We start from the raw sequence: 26837 nt of genomic DNA, 5'->3' as shown, positions 1-26837 counted from the left end.
GAGTGTATTGTGTGCATCATTCATTGTGAAGCATAAAACAGATACAATGAAAGAAAAGATCAACAGTGCACTTAGTTTAGCATGTGATGACTGCTGGGAGAGCAAGAGCCATTTTTTATAATGATGTGACCCCCTCCTCACCTATAGGCTGACCACACACCGAAGCAGGCCCCAGGTCCAAGACTAACTGCACAGTACAAACCGGACTTGATGGAGGACAAAGGGGAAAAAAGAAGCAATCTCAAAGTTGAGTGGGAAGGAAGAGGAAGGGTGGTGGGCGAGGAGCTAAGAAGGGTGAATAGGTTAAAAATATAATGTACGAAATTTTCAAAGAATTAATAAAATGTATTTCTAAAGTTTATTTTCTGGGGTTTGCAAACTAGCTCAGTGAGTAAAGGCCTTTGCTGCTGAGCCTGGCAACTTGAATTCCGTCCCTGGGGCCAGATGGTGGAAGGAGAAAGCCTACTCTTACAAGTTGTACTGTGACCTCCACATGAATGCTGTCTCATGCACACACCTCCACACATATGGACACAGCACAAAAATAACATGTAGAAATGAACGCACATAAGCCTTCCTTTTGTGTTATGTTTGCTTCTTCAGCTTTTTGAGGCAGAGTCTCCTTCTGTAGCCCGTTCTGTTCGGGAACTACTAACTCTTGCCTCAGCCTTCCTGCTGCTTGTTCTGCAGATGTGAGACCCCACACCCACCTTGCTCTCCATACTTCCCTGGATCATAGCTCACTCCGCATATTGGCTACCACTGTGTTTGGCACTCCACTTAATACTATCCTGCTTGCAGTGTTCCCACTCACCTTCTCCATGCCTCATGTATGTGCCAACTGTGGAGCACAGTCCGCATTCTCAGCACTTATATCTCACCACGACGTTTTCAATGCAAAGTGTTGGAGTTATTTTCAATTCCTATCTACTAAGAATGAGTCCTAACACTGAATTCCTAAGATTTGGTTCCTGAGTACGTGGTAAGTCTGTTCCACAGCCCGTTGGATGTTCCACAGAACACAGGCAAAGTGCTATGGCACTCTGAGTTCGGTTAAGTTAATGAAATCTTAAAAGAATTGGAAATTTAATTGCAGCTGTAAATTTCTTTATTAACTGAAGATATTTTAAAAATAGAATTCCTTGTTACCTGATTCATTTTGGATTTAGTATCTACGTTTAGAGATAAGCAATTTAGGCTTTATAAACTTAGAGCATAATAATAAGAAGCAGTTAATTACGTGACAGAGTAAAATGAGCAGTTCATGGAAAACATAGACCCATGTTCACTGCTGTGTCTTGAAGATGCAGTTTTTCCTTAAAGGCATTTTAGTGAGAAATGTTTTCATGCATGTACCAGCTAGACTAAATATCCTCAAGGGTAAGAGGTGAGAATCTGACTGTGAGTATCAAACTTAAGAGCTTAAAAGCTTATAATATATGTTTGTTTATTATTTAGGGGTTTGTATACAAAGAAACATCTATAAAATTTATATTCTAAATTTTTCAAGACAAAAACAAAAGCCAGAAACAAAAATTTTTCAGAGAGATGTTACTGATTTTAGGATAGGTGTGTGGATTTGCTGGTCTCCTTGCATCCACTGCTTTGGCTTAATGATTCAGGATATTTTGCAAATATTCAGATACTTTATGGCTAAGAACAGAGAATAAGATGCATAGGGAGAAAAAAATCAGTATGCATTTGTTTTTCAGGGTCATCTCCCAAGTAGAAGCATGCACGTAGAAGTGAAGGTTTTAGGAAAACACAAATTATTAATGCTATCACTTGCTGCTTCTATATTTCTTTTCAGAATTACATGTATGAGCAGAAGAGTGCTTTATTTTCATATTTTGGGGATGGAGTCACTAAGAAGTTAAAAAGAGAAGTGGAAGTTGTATTTTTCCCTTTTTATCTTTGGGAAGCAAAATATTAGTCAGGGGACCTAAGTGAAGGAGAAGGATGGAAACAAATATTAGCCTTTTACTACTGGGTGTGCACATGTGTGAGGCTCTGTGTACACATGCATGCATACCCGTGTGTGTGTGTGTGTGTGTGTGTGTGTGTGTGTGTGTGTGTGTGTGCGTATGTGTGTCCCTCTATTAATCTCTACCTTTTTTTTGAGACAAGGAGTCTCACTGAACCTGGAGCTTATTGGTTAGAATATAATGACTGCCAGTGAACTCCAGGGAAGATCTGTCTCCATATCCAGAGCTCTGGGATTCCAGATGTGCATATTACCATGAAAGAGTTTTACTCGATTCCGTGGATTCCAACTGAGGTCCCAGTGCTTGTGTAATAGGCTGTTTTACTAACTGACACATCTCTGTAGACATGAAATGTTAGCTTTATATTATCAGATCTTGTGATTAGACTACTAACAACTGCCGTTTTAAAATAACTATGAGTAATTTTCCACCTTCACAGATCAATAATCCTGAGCTCTGAAGAGAAAGCTGCCTGGCTTACTATATGGTTGACTTGGACCAATCACTCGACATTGAGGAATCCTTCATGTTTAAGTTGTGGTTAATGACAACACAAGCCCCTTGTGGGAATTAAATAGGCTAATAGGTGCAAAGTGTTTTGAATACAACCTTACACGCACACTTAATAAATACCAACTGTTAGCAGTAGCTATTATGTCCATAATTATATTATTTAGTTCATTTTTAATGAAATATATTATTTATGTACCTACTGATATTATAAAATGCTTAAGGGACACTTGATTCCATATATGACCTATTTCTCAAGATTGCTACTTCATATGCTTTATTTCTTCTGTAGAAGCAAGAGATGTCTTAACAATGCATTCATAAAGGAAAAAGATAAAGGGAACATTGAATTGTGGAAGGGATAGAATGAATTGTGAATGCAAAGATTAATACAAATAGATTTGAACTTCAAGTCTATGATATCATGTCTTTTGAGCCCCTTAACTTCCTTAGTTTCAAATTACAACTTTCAATTGATTATAATGATTGGTTATAGCAGAGTCGATTACAAATGCTCACATTATTTATGTTCTATTGTTGGCTCAATTGAGAATGTCTTGGAAGTGACACATATCGGCAAATGGACAAACTCTCCATTTCCCATTGATAAGATGTTCGTGGAGTGCTTTCTATAGAAGAGGGGTATAAATGAGAAGTCTGCAGAATCAGATAACTGAGTACCTCAAATTATTTTATATTGTTAACAGTATTGGTTTAGAAATGCTGGAGGAAGCTCTCAGGTAAGCTGAGAATAGCAGAACAGCTTAGATGAGAAGGGTTTTGTCCTGAGCACCAGAGAGTCCCAGAATGGCTTCGTGGTGAGAGCTAAGTTTGAGCTCTCTTTTCCTTTTTAGAGAGCTGGTGAAGGGGACGAGGTTCTTCGGTGGTAAACACTTTGTAGAGCTTCCTCTTCCTGAAATCCAGTAAAGTGGTGACTGTAGCTTTTTAAAGAGAGTGAGAGACTGGTTCTAGAGAAGTGGATGGTCCTGTGCAGCTGGAATCCACAGTAGTTAGAATTTCTTTCCTTTTTCACCTGCATTGCAGGGTTTTCTCAGATTTTTTTTGCCTACTCATTCCCATGTGACTTCCTGCTTATAAATCAGGAAATGATTTGATTTTGTCTGATAAGAATTAAAACACCCACATTGGATGACCCATGTATAAGATCTTTTAATGTCAGGTACATACTTGTTGTATGGAGTATTTCCTCTTGAAATTTGTTGTCAAGTCTTACTCTGATACCAACAGAATAATAAACAAAATCAGAGCGCTTCTTCTGTTTCCCTGTTCCACAGGCAAGGAACGATTTTATTTGTGAGTTATCTCACTTACTAAAGAGTTTTCATGCTTCAGAGTGTTTGCTTTCTGTGATTTCAGAAAGAAAGCAGATCCGTAAGCTATTTTTGTGTATCATGAAGAAGGTTTTGTAATCCTTTTACTAGAAGCAAACTTGACTACGGTTTCCTCATTATTTTGCCTGTATTTAACAGTGTGTACAAGTTCTTATTCTGCTTCCTCACATTGCTTTGCTAAGATGGATTGAAAGACTTAAGTAAATCTGGCTTTGCAGCTAAAAATTTTTTTGGAACTATATAAACCTGTCTACAAACTGCTCTGGTTTATAATTGAAGTGAAAAAGAAAAATCAAATCTTTTCTCTGCTTATTTTGCTTTTATGTTATGATGTAAGGAAAAGGGTTTAAACTTGTAAAGGTATGTTTATTTAATTATATTTTGATTAACACATTTCAACTCTTGATGGTTGGAAGGTGTCTACTAAAAATAGCAGGTCATATAAATATTTCTTTTGAATATTTTAGACATGGCCAAGGAATAAAAACATGTGCATATCCAAAATATTTATAAAACAATAAAAATGCAACAATTGAGGAGTTGCCGAAAACAAAATTGAGCAAATCTACCATGGTTTGGTTTCTGTCGCAAATATGTGACGGAGCTAGTAGAGACAGCGCATTTTCACTTTTAGAAGGAAGTTTAAAAGACTTAATCATTATGGACACTATAATTTCTGAATTAAGGTATGGTTTTTTGGAAAGATGAGTCACTGGTTTTGTTCACATAAGCAATTTCACTTACATATGAGTGTGTATGTATGGTGCACATACATATTTTATACATTGCATGTTACATTGTTACATAGCATTTCTATGTGGAGCATACCTATTTTATATATTTCACATATGTGTGTGCTCTGCAAGACTGTGACTCATTTAAACACCAGTCTGCCCTTTAGAGAAGCTTAAGTGCTACTTTTACACAGGAAGCAAGAGACAGCAGGGTCCTGTGTCAGGAAGACCTTTGGATTGTGCCCTTTGAAGCTCATCAGAGCCCATTCAGGTTTATCCCAAGGGGTCAGTTGATGGACGGCCTGATAGTTCTTTTTCCCAGCGGCTGAATGCACAGCTTGGGCAAGACACCCAGCTCCTGCTGACTTGAGAAAAGCGTAATTTTAATGATGATTATAATGAGCTTCAGTGTTGCTGGGAGCCAAATGTATCCTTAAATCCAAGAAAGAAAGCCACAATCAGGGTGAAGTATAATGCAGATTAGATTATACTTTGATAAATTGGCCTTTTAATTAAGATTTCCCCCTTTTCTATACTGGTTTATCTTTTACTACTCCAAGGTGAATAATTGTTATGCATCTTTATGAAGATGTCATATCATCTGAAATTCAGTGAATGCATGGGGATGGGGTGGGGGTGGGGGAATGCCTGTGTCAGACCATTTATCTTGACACATTAATCAATAGAACTGCAGCTTTGATACCAGCACCTGGACATTTTCAGTATTTATTTTCCCTCCAGGACCCACTGCCACTTACTTAAAAAAAAAACAACTCCAGCCTTAGCAGATGGCTTTTATCTACTCTAAAGCCCAGGTTTGAACTGCATTTTCTGAAGAAGATGATTAAAGAAGCATCTAATAAAAGAAACTTAAGCTAGACACTGGGATATGAAGGTTGGCAATCCTTAGAGTGGGTGGATTCTGAGAGGGAACTTGGGTGTTAATAGAATTTGATCGAATCTGTTCTAAGTGACTGTGTTTATCTTCTGCCAGACATTAAAATGATTGAAAAGGTATATAAAAAGGATAAAGTCAATTTTTTTAAAATTAAGTTGCTTAAATCCCTTTATGGGAAACATAGAGACTTGGTAATTGTTCATTTAAAAATAGGAGTGTCAATCCACTTAATACTGAGATTTCAAAAGAGGTATGGAATGTAAAGAGCTGATTCTAGCTTACTTTGGATAGCTCATAACAAATGCTTTTCGAGTTGTTTAGGCTGTGACTCACAATTAGTAGCATATTATATATATATATATATATATATATATATATATATATATATATATATATATATTTCCTAAAATGTGAATTAAATATTTACAATTATAGCCCAGGTAATCGACTCTACATTCTATTGCCTACTATTTCATTAAAAAAGAAAGTATATCACAAACCAACAAGCCATTTCATAATTCACGTAGATCTCAGTTCATAAGACAATGCTCTCAAGTTGTGTACACTGCTTAGAAGGAAGGTGAATATACAATAAATTACTAAATATTCTTTTTAAAAGTTATAAAACTCTTATTGCAGAATGAATACAAGAACATGTTGTGTTCCCCAACTGTCAAAAACTGCTGTATTAAGTCAACTAATACTTTGTTTAGGCCAATATGTACATCATTTGCCTGCATGACCACATGGGTGTATGGCATACCCCAATTCAAAATGTTACTAAAATAAGTAGTATGTTGAAGTGTTAAAAGAATCATTTTAAAATGTCAAAAATATTTACAAAAACGCCTGAAATTTGATGCTATTAGATTCTGATATGTAGATAGGATAATTTTTGACATGGAAAGTGAGAAAAAAAAAAGGAAACTCAAACCATTAAATAAGAAAACATCATAGATTACTGTACCCCAGCTAAATGGGCCTTATGCATTGAAGGAGATATACTTTTTATACTGTAATTTCTCTTATTGCCAAGGAGCAGGAGGCTGACACAGAGATGTCTTGGGGATAGGATCACTCATGTCTTTCAGATCTATTCACCACTTTTCCGCCTTGAAAGCCAGGCATAATTCAGCAACAGGTCCTTTGTGCTCATTATATGTTTTTTTCTGATTCCATGGATATAATGCATGAAAGGATGGATGATGAGGCTGAGTTGGATAAGAGGTCTGGAGGAAACAGTGAATTGCGTAGTCTGTTCTCTGTTAGCCTTGAGCATTTTTCCTGATTTCTCTAGAAATCTTTAGTTTTAAACATTAGGGAGATGGTGGCATCAGGGGTTGAACCCAGTGTCTAACACAGGCTGGTGAAGACACTGAACTGTGTCCCAGAGTCCTTTCTCCCTTTTTCTTTGAAACAGGGTCTCACTAAGTTGCCCCATTGGCCTTGAATTTTCAATTTTCCTGCTCCAGCCTCCCAAAAAGCTGAGAATAAAGACTTATTTCATCAATCTGTAAAGAAACTTTATTTTAAATGACCTTAGTGTCATGATAGTCATTTCTGATGAAGTTGAAGGTGCAAATTTTATCTTCAATGAGAAACATTTTCCTCATGGTAAAAATACATATAACAATGTGTTTGAGATGTTTAAGTTTCTGATCAAGGTGACCCAAGTCACTTAGTTTTCTCTCTATTTCAAATGGATTTTGGTACAATATGATGTAGAAACAAATTTTAATCAATAGAAACTTACAAAGAATTCAAGATTACTTGTCAAAACTAATCAAAAATCTGTATATGTGACATGTGGAGCCTGCTTCCATTGTATCACAGATTACTTTCTTAGGGAAGACGAAATATACAAAGTAAAAGAAAAGTAGATTTTGGTTCATTTTTAAAAACTCTTCATCAACACATTATTAGATAATTCTATGAGGGAGAAATGTATTCAAACTAAACATTTTACTTGTATTTCCATATAAATGTATTTGGGGGCTGGGCGGTAGTGGCACACGCCTTTAATCCCAGCACTCGGGAGGCAGAGCCAGGCTGATCTCTGTGAGTTCGAGGCCAGTCTGGTCTACATAGTGAGATCCAGGACAGGTACCAAAACAACACAGAGAAACCCTGTCTTGAAAAACCAAAAAAAAATGTATTTGACTATTAGACATCCTAGACCTTTGAACTTACCATTCAAGTGTCACTAGCAGCAAGAATATTGAGAATTTCATGTGAATTTTCCTTCAAAATCATTGAGAATGTCTTGTAAACATAGAGTTAGTATCCATAGATGTTGTAAGAAGCAGACTTGACATCTGTGCTTATCTAGTTTTTGACAGTTCTAAGGAGATAGTTATTTGTAAAATTTATTTAAGTGAATTTGTGATAAGCAGAAATCAAAAGTATGAGAGAGAAAGAAGAGAGTTCCCGGCCTAACTTGGTGATCAGGAAAGATACCAAGAAGGGAGGTATTTATTTGACATCAGCAATGAGAGGCAGTTGATCAGGCCAGCCATCAAGGAGTATCTTAAGGAGGAGATAGATCATATCCTTTCATGATTACAAGGCTACTTTTGTGTGCTCAGATCTGGCATTCCTTTCCCACTGAGCCCACTGAGAAAAGCTGTAAGACTCCCAAACCAGACTGTGCTAGTTTCATTTCTGTTGTTGGGATGAGATACCCTGAAAAAAGCAACTTAGGGGATAAAGGGGCTGTCTCAGCTTACAGTTCCAGGTATAGTGTAAGGCAGTGAAGGTAGGAACTTAAACAACTAGACACATCATACCCACAATCAAGAGCAGACAATAATGAATGTATGCATGCTGATTTTCTTGTTTGAGTTCAGCTTGCATTCTCCACTCCCACACCCTTAAGTACCTTTTGCCTAGAGATTGATGCTGTCCATGATGGGCTTTGTCTCTCCATGTTAATTAAGATAATACCCCATAGACATACCACAGGCAACAATATGTAGAAAGTCCCTCATTGAGGTTGTCTTCCGAGATGATTCTAGGTTTTGTGCAGTTGACACAATTACCATCACAGAGATCATTAACATAGAATAAGCTATTTGTTAGGGAAATCCCTTGAATATTTTGTATAATGGATCCAGTTTGCAAGTATGGAAGTATTTATTGTCTGGAATCCTAAAAGATAGCAAAATCAACTTGAATGTTTTTCTCTGTCTTAAAGGAGACACACTTAAAGTCTTTATTTTGAAGTAAATAAATAATATAATTTTGACTCCAAATAACAATTCTTTGCAGTTTTCTTTCAAATTTACATGGGTCAACAATCTATACAATAAATAGTAAATATAATAACTTATAACAAACTGAACACTAATAATTTATACAAAGCACTCACTCTGTGTCAGAAGCTACTCTTAGTATACCAATGAGGTATCTTACTTCATTTTACAGCAACCCAGTGGGTTTTCTAAAGCAAAGAAAAAAATGCTTTCTATATTTTAGGTAATTGTTTATAGAAATGGTTATAGAAGCCTGGAAGGTAGCATAGACTTTTAGACGCAAAAGTTATGCTTATTGCTGTTAAGAAAATAATGAAATAAAATAATTTTTTTTTTTTTTTTTTGGTTTTTCGAGACAGGGTTTCTCTGTGTAGCTTTGCGCCTTTCCTGGGACTCACTTGGTAGCCCAGGCTGTCCTCGAACTCACAGAGATCCACCTGGCTCTGCCTCCTGAGTGCTGGGATTAAAGGCGTGCGCCACCACCGCCCGGCGAAATAAAATAATTTTTAATTCTCATGACATCATAGTGTAAGTGGTGAAGTGTGGGCATCTCTGACTTTGTTGGGCTGTCCAATTACTTTAATGGATTGGGAAGTGGATCTTGCTTGGTCAAGAAAATACCAAGCATACTTTAGTGTGGATCCACAACTGGTACGATGTGTCAGACTTCAGGAAAGCATGCTGTATATAAAAGGACCTGAGTTCGATATTTAGTAATCAGGACTTCAGAGTCTTTGTCTCTCTTAGGACCCTGCTATCAAATCAACAGTTCTCAGAATGAAGAAACCTCCATGTCTCTCAGGAATTAGCAAGATAATGTAGCTGATTGTGACAAAGGCCCAAAGTCAGTATCTTCACATTGGGTCAGAGGGTATCACATCTCTGTCACTGTCTGCAACAGCTTGTGTGTGTAAGGGACATTAAACTCCAGAGCTTCTCTTTCTTTACCTTGCCAGTGAACTGGGGTCTGTGCTTATATTTGGGAGACAATAACAAGGAAGTGGTCATTGTGTGGACACTGTAGACACAAATTGTTTGAAATTTCTGTAATTCATTTTTAATCAGTATAATGGGGATGAAAATAGTGTTGTTATTAATGGTAATGTTAATGCAGAAGCCCGTTCATCCATTCACTCACTCACTCAGTTTCTAAGAATACCTACCATGAGCCAGGTACTATTATTTACTTCAGTGGGAGAAACAACAAATTAAAGAACAGGCTAAGCATACAAAATATGGGGAAAGGAATTTGAGACAGGTCACCTGATGTAACTATATCAAGGGCTTAGTATCATTTGTACCATGTACTTGTCAAAAGTAAATCATATCCACATTCAAAAAAAGGTCATTGTATAACACAAAGGTCTAAATTCTCAGTGGTGACAATGGGGTATATCTATCTACAGTTCTTCTTTTTGTAAAAAATATTTTATTCTTTGAATATTTCATATAATGCATTTCCAACCACCCCCTGACTCATTCCATTTCCACTTCTCTCAAATTCATAACTCCTTATTTGAGTATTCTCCTTCGGGTAAACCCCAACATTGATGGGAATAGGTGAAATTTATGATCTTCATTATTATTGTGAAAAAAGAGTGCATAGGTTAAGAGTTGAGAAGTCATGATGCCATTATTGTCATGTGACTGTGTTGGCCATAGACCTCATTTTAAATTCATGACAGCAGTCTCTTTTCAACTTGCTTCTCACAGGACTCTTAATGGGATACAAATAAATGGTAGAGATTGAATCTGAGCTACTGAGTGGCATAAAGCAGCAAGGTGTCTCCTCCCTCACCTTCATTTGCATTGATGGTTTTCTGAGTCTTCAGTGACTGTCTGCGATGACCCAGAGTGAGTGAGTGACTTTGTGACCATCTGCCTTCTTCCAAACTTTAAGTTCTCAGTAGAGGGCAAATAATACGGATTTTATGGACCTGCTTTGTACATCTCCCGAACCATAGAGACTTACCTTCCTTTGTAAACTATGATCTTTTAGAAACAAGAAACAAGTATGACTATGTACTAAAGGACATTATTATTGCTTTGATATTACCTGAAAGTGTGACAAAATTTAAAATTCATGACAGCCAGGAAGAGGGAATGGAGATAATCAAAGTTGTGTTCCTTGCTTTAGAAGGAACTTTCATTCCATTTCCTTGCTTAAAGAAGGATACATATGTTTACCAGCAATTTTTTCAGAGGGAGGTTTAAAAACATGAGACAGAAAGAAAACAATCTTTTCAACATAAGACAACATTATTATCTTCTGCTAACAGAAGCCCCATAGCCATGTTTTGAGCAGAGAGGAGTACTACGCCACTCCGCATGGTACCCACACACGAGGTAGCAGATTGCCTCAAGCACTTAATGGGACCAGGCAATTGGTAAGTGCAAGCTTAATTAACCATCCCTAGAAATTTGCTATATATGATGCTGACTTCCCTAGGGAGAAACTTATTTTTCTTTGAAGACCAATATGTAGTTTGCAGCTATTAAAAAGTAGAGAAACATTTATCGTAGACATCTTCTAGTAGAAGTCTTCGTGGTGTCAGTGCATTCAGTTTTGTCTGTCACTGGTCTAACTCACATTGGAGATCCCTGCTCTGCTAGCTCTTCAATTGATCTCAGAGAATTGATATTGACAGAGTCCAGATTACCTTTCACCACCCACCAGGCAGTTGAAAATGAATATTTTCTTTCAATAGAAATTCATTTTGACAAAGGTTAATTTCTAGCATTTTCTGTGATCTGTGGTCCAGTCAATTTTCCCTTCTTCATCTTTGTGAGAGCATAGATCCCCAGTCTGCATAGTGTATCAACCTCTCCATCATCCACTCAAGGAGGCTATTACAGTCCATGTACACTTTTACTTTTCTGAACCCTGGCTGGAAGTGTCTTTCCAAAGAGAAGCTGAATTACTCTGTTCATTTTGGAATGCTGTTAAGGAAGGATTTTGTCATGTTTTGTTCTTGGAGAAGTAGTGAAGGGGATGATGACAGCAGGGGCTGTAATGTACTTAAATTTGCAAAAAAAAAAAAGTTTCTAACTGAGTTGTAGAGGGAAGTATCATTGGGTTCATGAATAGGGTCAGATTATAGATGTCTTCTGAGCTGGCCCATCACTCCTTGGGCTGACAAAGAACTCCAGGAAACATGTTTTAAGCTTTAGAAGTTCTCTAAGAAACAGTTTTGTCAGAAACAGCAATAGACTAGAGGTCCCTAACCTGTGAAACACATATCCTCAAGCCTTAGGTGGATACAAAAACATCATTTGGTATTTGCCTTCTCTAATTCTCTTCGGTTTGCTGTCTTAAGACTTTTATAATTTATTTTACCTAAGGACATAAGTTATGTGGGTAGCCTAACATATATACACTCTCATACATTTCAAGTTACGGTGGAAAAAGAAGCAAAGTATTTTGAAGCATTCCCAATTATTCTTTCTGACAATAAGTCTTCAGTAGAATCCAGACCTTTACCTTTATAATCACTGCTGTTTATGAAGGATAAATTCTGGAAAGGAATGAACGTTTAAAAAATATTTCTTTTATTTTTAAGATTATAATATAATTACATTATTTTCCTCTTCCCTTTCCTCTTTCCAAACCCTCTTGTACACCCCTCCTTTCTCACTTTCAAATGCCTGCTTCTTTTCTCACGACTTGCTGTTATATGCATATATATATATATATATATATATATATATTCATATCAATCATTTTAATGGAGAAACTTGCCAACAGTAAGGAGCAGCTTACAAATATCTTTGCTAGGCATTATTGTGTATGCTAAAGGTGAATGCAATTCTGATTATACATTATTCATTGTATAAATGTCTGGGCTACTGAATCCATACACAGATGGCCCATAATAAGATGAACATGTTTACTTCTTATCAATATTCTATATTATAAATGCTTCCAATCTGCCACCTTGCACTTCTATATCTGTTTCTTTTATATAGTTCATTGATAGGACTTAGGATGTTATATTGAACAGCGAAGTAGAATTGTCTCCCACTGCCCTCCCTCTGAATTATGACAATAAATTAACACCAAATGAAGTATATGAAGATGATAGATAAATAGAGAGATAGATAGAGAGACAGATAATGCTTGATTAGACAGGATTGTAAATGCAGAGGGAAAGAACCCCCAACATTGAACAGTAGTCAAAACAGTGGATTCTTAAGTGCATGTAGCACAATCGCAAGATAATTTTATCATGTGAAAAATTCTAGGATTAAAAAGAACAGTGATTTCAAACTTCTATAGGCTAATTCTAAACTATCATGCTTACAGTTTGAAGGTTCAGCACAGTGAGTTTAAGAGAGAGCGAGTACCAGGAGAGAAAGCATGTGTTCTTCTTGGAGAGGACCCGAGTCCAGTTCACAGAACCCACCTCTCACAACTGCCTGTAACTCCAATTCTAGGGTGATCCTATTTCTCTGATCTCCATGGGCCTTACACTCACTTTCATACACACACACACACACACACACACACACACACACACACACACACACAATTAAAAATAAAATAAATTTTGAAAAGTGAGAGAGAATATTAACTGTAAATTTTAGAAAATACCAGAAAAAAAGTGGTCCAAAGAGGGATATGAAATACACCGCCACAACAACTTTAAATTAATCCAGCATTTCTAAAAGACTGATATATCAACAAGAAGTCAGTATAAAGTTATTAGTTCTGTCTACATGTTTTTCACACCAAGTATTGAAATTGAGTGATCATTTTGCATTAATTCCAGGAGTTCAGTGGCCACAAGTATCTAGTGGTGTCTATGTCGGACAGTGTGTTTCAGCGTTCATCTAATCCTTCAAGATAGAAGAAATCTCTAACACACATTTGCCAAACCATAAAGATGGGGAAAAGTGATAAAAAGAACAAAGATGTGACCACAACTATGCTTTGAACAACGTAGAAGGCAAAATAATGCTATTTTGTTTTCTATTTGAAACAAGGAAACAAATAATAATTTCTGAATTTTTAACTGAAGAAAAATATTTGGGGAACGGTGTCAAAGAATCTGTATGTCTCCTGAACAATCCAGCACATTCAGTTACCTTGGGGATGGTATTTCCCTTGCAGCCTGCAAATAGGATAATGTCACTATAAAGCCTGTGACTATTTTTTTTTTTTTTTTACATTCAGGTAATTGAGAGATCAAATGACAATTTCTTCTTTTCTCTGAAAGACACACGTATTGCTTCATATGTAATTTAGATTGCTATTAGATTTTAATAGGAAATTAATTTCTTCGAATCTTTTCCTTTAGTTTTAGTGTCCAATGAGGTTTTATATTTGGTAAACATCACAGCGACACTTGGTGTAAAAGAGATGAGTGGCTGTATATTTTTGCTGTTGATATTTCAAGACCATGTTCATTTTGAATGTTTTCTTTGGACATTCACAAGTAGTATAGAAATCTATGTGTTTTGGATCCCAGGTCCCACTGAAACTACAAGCATCGGCATTTGTCATTCTGAAATGGGAAGAATGGGCCCCTGAAGAACTGTTGAGAAGAGGGAATGAAGAAACTGTGACATGCCACTCTGTGTGCCAATACCAGCAGGCTCTAGGAAACATTAATCAGACTTTCTCTTTGGCCCCAAATAGTGCTTATTTTTCTGTTCAAAAATCAAATTTTTTGCCAATCTGGAAAACAGTGGAAGAAACTTACTTTTTTTCTTACAGAAGGAAGCATACTAGGTAAAAAATAAATAATGTATCAAAACAATGTCCTGTATCTATAATTTATGTAGGTATATATTTATATATATGATATATATTTAAATACAGAAGAGATGTACAGAACAGCACAGGTTTCCATTCTGGCATCATTACAGAGTGCCTGCAATAGTATCTGTACGTAATTCTCAGATTAACACACTGCTAACAGATTAATCAAGATATTAACATCATTGAAGTATTGACAAAACAAATTCATTAAAGATTAATCATAGCTTTATAATGTATTATACTATAGTTTTGCAAAAAAGAATAAAAATATTCATATTTTCTTTTTCATGCTTCCAACTTATCAATGTAATATATTATTTTAATCTAGTCAATATAAAATATTATATCATTTAACTTGTTTAAGCCCCCCTTTCTGGGATTAAATGCCCCAGTAGTGCATCTTAGCATAACTAGATGTTTTCTATCTTTTAATTACTGTGACTAATTTTTTACAGCTCGGTAACAAACCCTTGAAAATAATGAACATGGTGACGCATTCTTAATTATAATGGTACGAAAAGCACCACTCTAATTTCAGGCTTACATTGAAAAAGAATTTCTCTGGAATTGAAGCTCTTCTGATTGCTTTCCACATCACGTTTTAAACAAACACTGTGCCGCTTTAGCCGTGACTTGGTTGCCTAGGATACACAGTTAATGTAGCCCTAAGATGCTGGTACCAGTAAGCTTTGAGGCCATGTCTGTAAGTGCTGCACACAGTTGCCTTTAATAAATTAGAGAAATTTAACACAGGCCCGTAGTGGGGTGATCATTTTGATTAATAAAATAATTAGCTGTATATTTGAAAGGTAATATGGAAAAGGGCTGTTCATATTTTTACATTAGTTTTCCATAAAATGGGCAAAAGGTGCCTATTTTTAAAACAAATGCAAAATTGATTCAGTGACCTAATTCTAAGACACATTCTCAAAGAATATAATATTGGTTGTTGCAGTACTAGGAAAGCTAACTAGCTAAATCTCCGTGAGTCATTCTTACAAACATCATCTAATAGTGTCTCTTGCTGGTAGATGTTTATTTAGTCTGTGGTAAGAGCATTTCACAGCTTATTTTTATTAAGACATTGCAAGTTTCAAATATTGTCATAGAAATATAATAAAATGTGCAAAAATGTTTGCAGTGGTAATTAATGAGAACATTGGTACTGCTGGAGAATCACAAATTTGAATGGTATATGTCTGGGTTGTTGTGTTTCTCACATTAAGAAGTTGTTTTTTGATGATAAAATATTGTTCATATTTTTACCAGTATGGACTTTTGTTTTATTATGGAGCTGGAAATACAAAACTAGCTATATATTTTAGCAAAGCTAAATTTTCTTTTAAAAATTAGTTGCACTCTTACCTTAGTCCTAAAATGGGGTTGATGGGGGATAAATTGTCTTCTTTGCTGACTGAAATGCAATTAAAATTGCAATTGTGTAGAGAGAGGGAAGATCCAGTTTGAGCCAGCAGGTGGTGCTTGAGTTTTAAGTGCATTTAGAATGGAGGGGTTTTTGTTTGTTTGTTTGTTTTTGTTTTGTTTTTATTTTAAACACTTCAGTAATAATGTTTTTAGTTTTTTTCCTGTAGCGTTGATTACATTTTGGAATGGAAAATATTATTAAGGGTTTTGGAACTATCACGGAGTGTTGACAGCTCAGCTTCCTCCCCTGTGTTGTGCCTTTGTCTTTTCTCTAACCATTGCGTGCTAGTCCGCAGTAGTTTTTGTGGGTTGTGAAAGATGGGCAGACGGCTGATTTGTTGTTTTTTCTTCCTTCAAGCTGAGCACCTGTATGGTGGGAGTGGGAACAGGCTAATTCTATATTCAGTTCTCAGTAAGGGGTGTGGGAGACATGTATTCACCTGGGCAGGATTCAAGGCAATTCTTAACTTCATCTGGAATCCTCTGCATATTCATGGCCCCACTTCAGTCTTCTGTGTCTGGATATTTCCTGTCTGTGCTCCTTAGAATATAGATCTTTTAACAGTCACTTGATTTTTTAAGTCCTCAAAATACAGTTATTCTGTACCTGGGATGACATTTCTGCATTGAATTCCATCAAAAGTAATGCACATTTGGCCAAATTCAACAGGAAAACAAATGCATTTTTAAAAGATCATGCGTTTTGTGTTTAGATATTATAACTCCAGTGAATGAGCATCCGACTTCAGCAGCAACAGATAATGATATATTTCCTGGGCATCAAATGTCATTTCTTTCTATGAATGTATCAAATATACTTTGCTATTATGGTTTAATTATTTAAACCTAAAAATACTGTGTATGTCTCACATTCTGACAGAAATTACCAGAAAGAAGCTTATAATTATATTTCTTCACTTTAGATAATTTCTTGATTGGTTGTTTCATTAAATAACATTTGGTTTATAATATTGATACTCTAGAATTATAATACTGTGAAGGTCCTAAACTATAATTTATTTGAACAGTTATATTTCTGACTTTAGTTAGGATGATAACTACTTTATATTCCTAAAGTAATAGGTGTGCTATTTCAAAACCATTGTAAAATACATCAGATAATCAAGTTAGGTTGATACTTAATTCACTTTAATAAGCTATCAGAGAAAAACATATTTCCCTCCCAAGAAAAGTCCCTTCTCTTCTATCTTTCCTCAATATGAATTTCTCTGCCAGAATGAATATCTTCAATCAATTATTGTAGTGGTTTCCTGCAGAACTCTGATTCAAACTGATCAATCCAACTGGTCTCAGCAGGGGTGAAGTAAAGAAACAATGGTCTTTCATCCAGGATTGTGTACCCTTTTTTATATGTGTGACTTGCAAGACCACACCATTGTTGATGGGCATTTCCCTTTTCCTTATAATAATGAAGCTTAATGTATCATTTGTCAGCTATAAATTAAGGTCTGCATTTAGGGGTCTGCTAGGGCTCTGACAAAGAAAACGAGTCCGTCAGTCCAAGGGTGCGGTCATGGATGGTGGACCAAAGTGGTATTTCAGAATCCTCCTTGTTATGGTTGTGTGAAAACCCAGAGATTGTAGTTCCTTCGACTCTGACTGCTATTGCAAACAACAGCAACAAAGTAACTAACCACAATCCAAACTCTAATAATTTGGACTCTTTTAGTTTCTTTTCCTGTTGTCTTGATAAAATACTTAGACAAAAGCAATTTATAGGAGAAAGGGCTTATCCAGGCTCAGAGTTCAAGAATAGAGTCCACCACTGCAAAAGCATCAGGGGATTAGAAATTTCAAGGAACTGGTCAGGAAGCAAAGTAACTAATGCTTACTTCTGTTCACCTTCCTTTCCCACACACTCAGTCCAGGATCACAGGTATGAGACCGCACCATGTAATCGGTGGGCCTTCTCACCTCAACTAATGCAATCAAGGTAGTCTCCCATATATAGCACAGAGGTCCATCTCTCAGATAATTCTAGATTATGTCAAATTAACAATTAATACTATCACAATAATCCAATAGTGACTTATTTTGCTCTTGTTTTACATGGGCACTTATTTTCATGTCTAATATTCCTAAGGGTCATGCATATCAGAAATGGTGAGACAGATACTTATTTCAAAGCACCACTTTGGCCAGTTGAGTTTACTGCAAATTAGCAGAGTGACATAAAATACTAATGACATGGTTCCTCCTGACATCAAAATAACATGGAAATGATCCACTTTGCTACTTTAGAAAAAAGACTAAAATACCTAAACAGCTCATGACATGCATTCAGCTTTTTCTCAATGTACTATATTGAAGGTTTCTTTTCAGGTGACAGTCGCTTGCACACCAGGTAGGGTCTTCTTCTAAGAGCAAAGGAGTCCCTTTGCAGGTGAAATTTGCTTTTGCTATTTTTGTCATTCACTTTTTTACAGGACACTGTATAATAATTTTCTCCTCCAGGGTCTTAAAATAACATTAAAGATTGACAATCCAGTAAGGTTTGTTACTGCTGGGGCCAAAGTTGACTCATCCAGCACAGGGGAATGGTGACATCCACATGACTTTTAAAAATACCTTCTTTTATATAAATATTACTTTTCCAATTACAGGTGGCATTTTGAAATGCTTTACTGTGTTGTGACTCATTTCAACATATATATGTTTCTTATTGTTATATCCACAAACTCCCCTTTAGGGTGAGTTTGGTTTTGGACTAGCTCTTAGAAACTTCTTCCTGAGGCAGAAAGAAGCATAAAAACATTGGAAGATGTTATGCTTAAGAGACAGGCAGAGAATGAAGGGAATCAATGCCCTAGGTTAGACATAATAAAGCAGAATTGTGTAGAAAGAGTCAAAACGGATTTACCTTGATACTTTTTAGACTTTCTATGGGCTATTTAATGTAATATGTGAAAGTGAGAATGCTTTCTACCTACCCCCAATTCTTTCTACCCTCTCTTTTGTCTCCCCACGTAGGCTGTGCTGTTGAAATTGCTCATTGATTTATCTGCTTGCAGGAGAATTTTTTTCCTTGTACTTTCCCCTCATTCTATCAGTCTCACAAATTATCACTGAACTTGGAGCAGCACAGGATGTTTTCAGTACTCTGTGTGTGTGTTTGTGTGTGTGTGTGTGTGTGTGTGTGTGTGTGTGTGTGTGTATGCATGTGTGTGTATATGTGTGTGTGTGTTTGCATGCATGTGTGTGTGTGTGTGTGTGTGTGTGTGTGTGTGTGTGTGTGTGTATGTATGAAGGATATGCACAGGGTTTGCATAGGTTTAAGTCACTATGTCAATCAGGTTTGTGTCAGTCACTTTTACTTACTCAGTTGTCTCATTGGCTCTCAAATGACAATTTTTTAAACATATTCATCACCTCCAATAGACCCTGTGACAACCAACAGCACCATGCATTTCTTCATCATACCGCAGCCTGTGTAGACTCTAGGAAAACACTAGTTAATTTGTGTCTCTACAACTAATCAGGACATTCTATGTAAATGGAATCATTTATTTTTACTTTCTAGTAATCTCTCTTTAAATCTGTTAGGTAATTTTATGCATACATGAAGGAAGTACCCAATTTTATTTTCCTATAAGTAGTTACATAAGTGATCCATTATCATTTATTGAAAATAGCAGTTTTGCCCTATTGCATGTTCTTGAAACCTTTATCAAAAATTTTCCATGTATGCAGATAGATTTGCTTCTGGCTTTTCATTTTTGCTACAATGATCTATGTTTAGACCTGTTCATTTTCAGTGTCATTTTGACTATCCTTTAACCCTTAAATTGCAGGATCATCTATCAATCAGTTTACAAAGAAGGCTCTGTATTAAGTTTCCATATTACCCCTCAAATGGCCCTTAATTTTAGCTGTCTCTTCCATATTCCCTCCCTAATAATCCCTTTCCCTCCTCTTCCCCACTTGGTCCCCCTGTTCCAGATCCTCATTAATCCATTACTATCCCATTTCCTTTCTTAGGGAGAGTCATCTGTCAGTCCCTTACTCTATACCTAACCTCTTGGGTTCTGTAGATTGTAGTTTGTTTATCATTGACTTAACAGCTAATATCCCCATATGAATGAATATATACTATATTTGTCTTTCTGGGTCTAGGATACTTCATTCTTTGTGTTTTTTTCTAGTACCATACATATATTTGTGAATTTCATGACTTCATTTTTTAAACAGCTAAGTAATATTCCACTGTAGAAATGTACTGCATTTTCTGTATCTTTTCTGTTACTGAAGGACATCTAGGATTTTTTTCCAATTTCTTGCTATTATGAATAGAGCAGCAATGAACATGGTTGAGCAAGTGTTTCTGTGGTAGAATGAAGCATCTTTTTGGTATATGACCAAGAACAGTATAGCTGGATCTTGAGGTAGACTAATTCCTATCTTCTTGAGGAAGCTCTACACTGATTTCCATAATGGCTGTATGAGTTTGCACTCCCACATGCTAGATGAATGTTCCCCTTACTCCATATCCTCACCAGCATGATATGTTACTTGTTTTGTTGATCATAGTCATTCTGAAAGGTGTAAAATGAAATCTCAAAGTAGAATTGATTTGCATTTTTCTGGTGATGAAGGATGTGCAAAACATGTACAGAAACCATGTTGAAAGAAAGATCATGAACATATTACTCATCTACTTTTGTTTTACTTTCATTCAATGTATTTAGTATTAACCACATGAATGAAAAGATAAAAATGTGAACTATTTGGTATTGTCTATGTATTTGGCTGTTAGTAACCCAGCTACAAACATAAAGTATGAGAATCAAGTCTAGTACAAGTACCAATGTAAAGCCTGGATAAAATAATTTGTAATCTGTATTGACAAAGTCCATAAGGACATCTATAATTCCACTGAAGGTTAGAAAAGGGAAAGATGTAGAGTCATGAATAAAACAGATTTCTCTATATCTATCAATATAATTAAAATATAACTTTTAAGGAATATCATGTTCCAGTTCTTGCAAGAAAATTAGGAATTATTACAACAAACTTCCGTATTGAGAGAATTATATTTTCATACCAGAAGAAGAAAACATTCAGTATTAAGAGACTAAAAGCTATAATATAGAGTGACTTGACATACCTGGTATAAAATGCATGTAATGGAATCTCTTGCAGTTTCAAAGGAAAGAAACTTATTTGTGGAGAAAGAAAATATAAATGTTTACAAAATGGGGGGGGGAATATGTAGAGCCTGAGGTTGGATCTTATTAGACTGTGTTATAAAAGAAGAATATTGATGAAAATTTGAAAAAGCAAAACTTTATAACAAATTCTAAAAGAGACAATATCAGGACAGCATGGCCTCTGCTTCTGAAACATCTGGTAGTCAGCTTGACTGGAAAGAATATGAGAGAAAATCTCCTCAATGCTACTGCAAAGTTCTGTAAGGGATATGCTATTACAGAGACCAGGAAGACCAGTGTACAAGGTTTAGCCTGACCTCAGCAGGTCCTGCAGGGGCTCTGCTCTGTTGTGAGGAAGATGTGCTACGATTGTCTTCAAGATCACTTGGAGGGAGAACACTTGGATGAGAAAAGATTTTAGCTCTCCAGAAAGGTTAGCTGATAAAAGTCTGGGTGGTGACATCTGAACTTGTAGATTCTTTCCAACAAGACAAATTGGAACACTGTTTGTCTTGTCAACTGAAGGTTTGCTTATATTAAGTCAGGATTTAATAGCAAGCTAAACCATAGGGAACTGCGCCATAAAGAAAAACACCACTGGAATCCTCTTGGAAAAGGTACTTGTGATGTAAAAGACCTCAGCAAAAGGTTTCTGGGGGATATATAATTAAATGTCATACTGTGGCCAGGGCAGCAGGAAAAAAAATGATTTCACTTGGAAAACGACAAAATACAAAGGTTTGGACAAAATATTTTGTATGCTTTATGAAAAAAAAATGAGCTGACTTCCTAGTAGCTTGCACATCCAATCAGCTAACCTCAGTAAGTAAATGTTGTATAAACACAGAAAAAATAGTTGATATACTTCTTTATCAGGCTAGACAACATCTGGAAATTCCTGAACTCTGGGTAGAATTCTTTCATTCTGGATTGGTAGAATAACAAATTAATATACCCATGTTATGTTCCCTAACAGAGAGCTTAAAATAAGTTGGGGGAAGAAGTAATTGTAAACTCTTTCCAAATTTATCTTGTTCTGTTTGCTGACAGAGAGAGAGAGAGAGAGAGAGAGAGAGAGAGAGAGAGAGAGAGAGAGAGAGAGAGAGAGAGACCCACAGACAGACAAACACAGACAGACAGAGACAGAGAAACAGTGAGTTTGAGAGATTGAGGGAGTAAGAGAGAGAGACAGAGTGAGAATATGAATGAGAACAAATATGATGGCTAGTCTGAGAAAGACTTAATATTCAGGAGCAATATATCATTCCAGATAAGTCCAACCAATTATGATAAACACATACATGAAATCAAGTAAATTAATCTGCTGTAATTGCTTCTGGAGACTGTGATACAAGTCAAGCAACTGAAGATACTGGACATACATTGATCTTGGCATCTGGGTTTTGTAAGTTTGTAGAGTATTAGATTTATTCTTACATTAAGGTAAGCTGAAGAGTCACAACTTCACTCTTTTTAACACTAGAGTCTCATATGCATCACTTTCTTAAGTGAACTTACCTGTTAAATAGGAACTGTCTTTTCAGTATGAAACGTTGGAGGTACTGTTCTACACAGTAAATCTTTGTTGCTATGTCAGGACATGGTAACATAAACTTCCTATCTGCCCAAAGGTACCTTGATTTATTTTCTATCACCATTTCCCAATGATAAACATTTAGACAAAAGAAAAATTAACTGTAGACACAGGTGAAAAGTTTCCAAGGATAGAAGTAAAAAAAAAAAAAAACAAACCATGATACTGGAAACTGGCCACAGACAGTGAAGTTTCCAGCAACAAGCCTAACACCTAGAGGGAAGAAGATGGCTGCAGCTTCAGAATTGAAGGGGACAAAGCCTAAATTTCTTCCAGGAGAAGAAGTTAAGGACTAAGTCCTAACATAGATGAGGAAGAGCCAAATGAAGGGAGATGAAGGGAGAAATAAGAATGAACCCAACTATATTCTGTGAGAATTTCAATACCTGCAAAAACCCAGTTTTGAATTTCCAAAACATATCTTAGCCTGCAGAAAGTATCTTGTCAGATTTAGAAAAACTCAGCAAGGATAACTCCATTAATCTACAAATATGACTGAGTACACAGCAGTGTAATTGAGTCAACAGTTTATAAACTAACAGATTCTAATTAAAGCAAGTGTCAGTACCCAGTACAGCATCTTAAACACAGTCAGAATCAATGTGGGGAAATTACATTAACTCAGTACTTGACTGACTTTAGGAAACATCAGCTGTCCTGGAGCCTGGAAAATGGCTGACACGTGACAAGTAATCAATAACTTTCTGGAGTTGGTATATTAATAAGTTCCATCCCATAGGCAGATAGCATTGATATAGATCCAGAGATTTTTTATATTTGCCTTTTTTGTATTGATAGAAGAGGTATGCTGATATTCCAGAGTTTGGCCGTCTTTGAAATGACACAAGTGGCCTCATGGCATTGCTATCTACCATCGTCTTTTATTTGTTTGTATTCCTTCTCTCTCTCTCTCTCTCTCTCTCTCTCTCTCTCTCTCTCTCTCTCTCTCCTCTCTCTGTCTCTCTCTCTCTTCTCACCTGTTGTTTTTGATGGTCTAGTAAGAGAAAAACCTCATGGTAGAGAGGCTTGGTAGAGGTCAGATGCTCTTCTCAAGATGTGTAGGAAGCAGAGAGCAAATGAGTGAGTGTAGGCTGGAAAACAAGCAACCCTGCCATGGCATACCCCTTACAAACACCCCTCCAGACAGATGTCTCTTCTTCCAATCAGGCGCCACATCAGCGTATTTCTACCACCTTCCCACAGTTCATTCCATTTTGAATGTATCAGTGGTTTAACCTACTGATGAAATCAGAACCTTTATGATCTGGTAACATACAACATTGCTGTGCTGTGGACTAAGCTTTAACACAACTTTGGGGGCCATTTCAGACCATCCAATCAAAATAGTTATGAAAATCTAAACAATGGCAATGTCATTTTGTAGGACATTTGTGCTTTTATCAATGTACTGCACCCAGTGTCTGCCGCACTGATGGGAGGTGTACATTATCAGTGTACTGTAGCTAGAGTTTTTCTGCCTGGCCCACAGTCAGGACAAATCTCTCTCACTGGCCAGTCCCACAGCCGCTCAAACCCGACCAAGTAAACACAGAGACTTATATTGGTTACAAACTGTATGGCCATGGCAGGCTTCTTGCTAACTGTTCTTACAGCTTAAATTAATCCATTTCTATAAATCTATACCTTGCCACATGGCTCGTGGCTTACCGGCATCTTCATAAGCTGTTTCTCATCATGGCGGCTGGCAGTGTCTCTCTGACTCAGCCTTCCACTTCCCAGCTTTATTCTCCTTCTTGTCCCACCTATACTTCCTGCCTAGCCACTGGCCAATCAGTGATTTATTTATTGACCAATCAGCAACACATTTGGCATACAGACCATCCCACAGCAGTGTACTGCACACAGTGTCTGCTGCACTGATGGGAGGTGTACATTATCAGTGTACTGCACACAGTGTCTGCCCCACTGATAGGAGGTGTACATTATCAGTGTACTGAACACAGATCCTGCCCCACAGATGGGAGGTGTACATTATCAGTGTACTGCACACAGATCCTGCCCCACAGATGGGAGGTGTACATTATCAGTGTACTGCACACAGATCCTGCCCCACAGATGGGAGGTGTACATTATCAGTGTACTGCACACAGATCCTGCCCCACCGATGGGAGGTGTACATTATCAGTGTACTGCACACAGATCCTGCCCCACCGATGGGAGGTGTACATTATCAGTGTACTGCACACAGAGCCTGTCCCACTGATGGGAGGTGTACATTATCAGTGTACTGCACACAGATCCTGCCCCACAGACGGGAGGTGTACATTATCAGTGTACTGCACACAGTGTCTGCCCCACTGATGGGAGGTGTACATTATCAGTGTACTGCACACAGTGTCTGCCCCACTGATGGGAGGTGTACATTATCAGTGTACTGCACACAGATCCTGCCCCACAGATGGGAGGTGTACATAATCAGTGTACTGCACACAGAGCCTGCCCCACTGATGGGAGGTGTACATTATCAGTGTACTGCACACAGTGTCTGCCCCACTGATGGGAGGTGTACATTATCAGTGTACTGCACACAGATCCTGCCCCACAGATGGGAGGTGTACATTATCAGTGTACTGCACACAGAGCCTGCCCCACTGATGGGAGGTGTACATTATCAGTGTACTGCACACAGTGTCTGCCCCACTGATGGGAGGTGTACATTATCAGTGTACTGCACACAGAGCCTGCCCCACTGATGGGAGGTGTACATTATCAGTGTACTGCACACAGAGCCTGCCCCACTGATGGGAGGTGTACATTATCAGTGTACTGCACACAGTGTCTGCCCCACTGATGGGAGGTGTACATTATCAGTGTACTGCACACAGAGCCTGCCCCACTGATGGGAGGTGTACATTATCAGTGTACTGCACACAGATCCTGCCCCACCGATGGGAGGTGTACATTATCAGTGTACTGCACAGTGTCTGCCCCACAGATGGGAGGTGTACATTATCAGTGTACTGCACACAGTGTCTGCCCCACAGATGGGAGGTGTACATTATCAGTGTACTGCACACAGATCCTGCCCCACAGATGGGAGGTGTACATTATCAGTGTACTGCACACAGATCCTGCCCCACAGATGGGAGGTGTACATTATCAGTGTACTGCACACAGATCCTGCCCCACTGATGGGAGGTGTACATTATCAGTGTACTGCACACAGAGCCTGCCCCACTGATGGGAGGTGTACATTATCAGTGTACTGCACACAGATCCTGCCCCACAGATGGGAGGTGTACATTATCAGTGTACTGCACACAGAGCCTGCCCCACTGATGGGAGGTGTACATTATCAGTGTACTGCACACAGAGCCTGCCCCACCGATGGGAGGTGTACATTATCAGTGTACTGCACACAGAGCCTGCCCCACCGATGGGAGGTGTACATTATCAGTGTACTGCACACAGATCCTGCCCCACCGATGGGAGATGTACATTATCAGTGTACTGCACACAGAGCCTGCCCTCCTTTTGGAGCTTTGGATTTAACCATGTACTGAACCCAGTGCATGCTCCCTTGATGGGAGGTATGCATTTATCTGTGTTCTGTACCCAGTACTTGCCATCCCCACTTCTTCTGGGTCCACTGGTGGTCCAGAAGGACCAGACTCAGTTCAGCTCTTGTATCAGCTAACTCTTGGAAAAGGCAATTCATCCTGCGGTGTTCTCCATTCTTTCCAGAATATGATTAGCTTCATCCATCCCTCTCCGTTCCCATAGCCTTTCTACTCCCTTCTCTCCAAGGATAACTATATTAAATCTTAGGAATGTGCAGCATATCTATCTTCCTTTTATGAGGCTCTGCTGGCAGTTTTATTTCGAAACTAAAGACTCATCCAACCATCAAGGACACTGGGAAGGAAGAGAGGATCTGACTAGAAGAAATCAGGTTCTTGTGCAGTCATAAGGCTAATGTCACTCTACTCAGTTCTAAATATGTAATTTATCTGTTTATCCCAATTGACTAAATGTAACCAGCACTTTCCAAAGTGTTTGTTCTTCTTATTGAAAATAAAAAGTGAGAGAAATACTTTTGAAGCGCCTCTTCTATGCTCTGTATTCTGTATGTGTGTCTTTTTTAAACTCTGAGATGGTTTTCTTAAGGAGCTGTGTATACTTGATTTCACAGGTGAAG

At 37.5% G+C, this 26837-nt stretch overlaps 1 protein-coding gene across 15 annotated transcripts in view; it reads left to right on the top strand.

Annotated features, from left to right (window-relative positions):
* Positions 1–26837, top strand: part of Nlgn1 (neuroligin 1) — an 895946-nt gene that overhangs the window by 309470 nt on the left and 559639 nt on the right. The window lies entirely within an intron of this gene.

The sequence above is a fragment of the Peromyscus californicus genome, unplaced genomic scaffold (genome assembly GCF_007827085.1).
Source record: "Peromyscus californicus insignis strain IS unplaced genomic scaffold, ASM782708v3 Scaffold_9__1_contigs__length_137607984, whole genome shotgun sequence".
Lineage (NCBI taxonomy): Eukaryota > Metazoa > Chordata > Mammalia > Rodentia > Cricetidae > Peromyscus > Peromyscus californicus.
The sequence above is the reverse complement of the archived record's forward strand: the minus strand, read 5'-3'. Positions and strand labels throughout refer to the sequence as shown.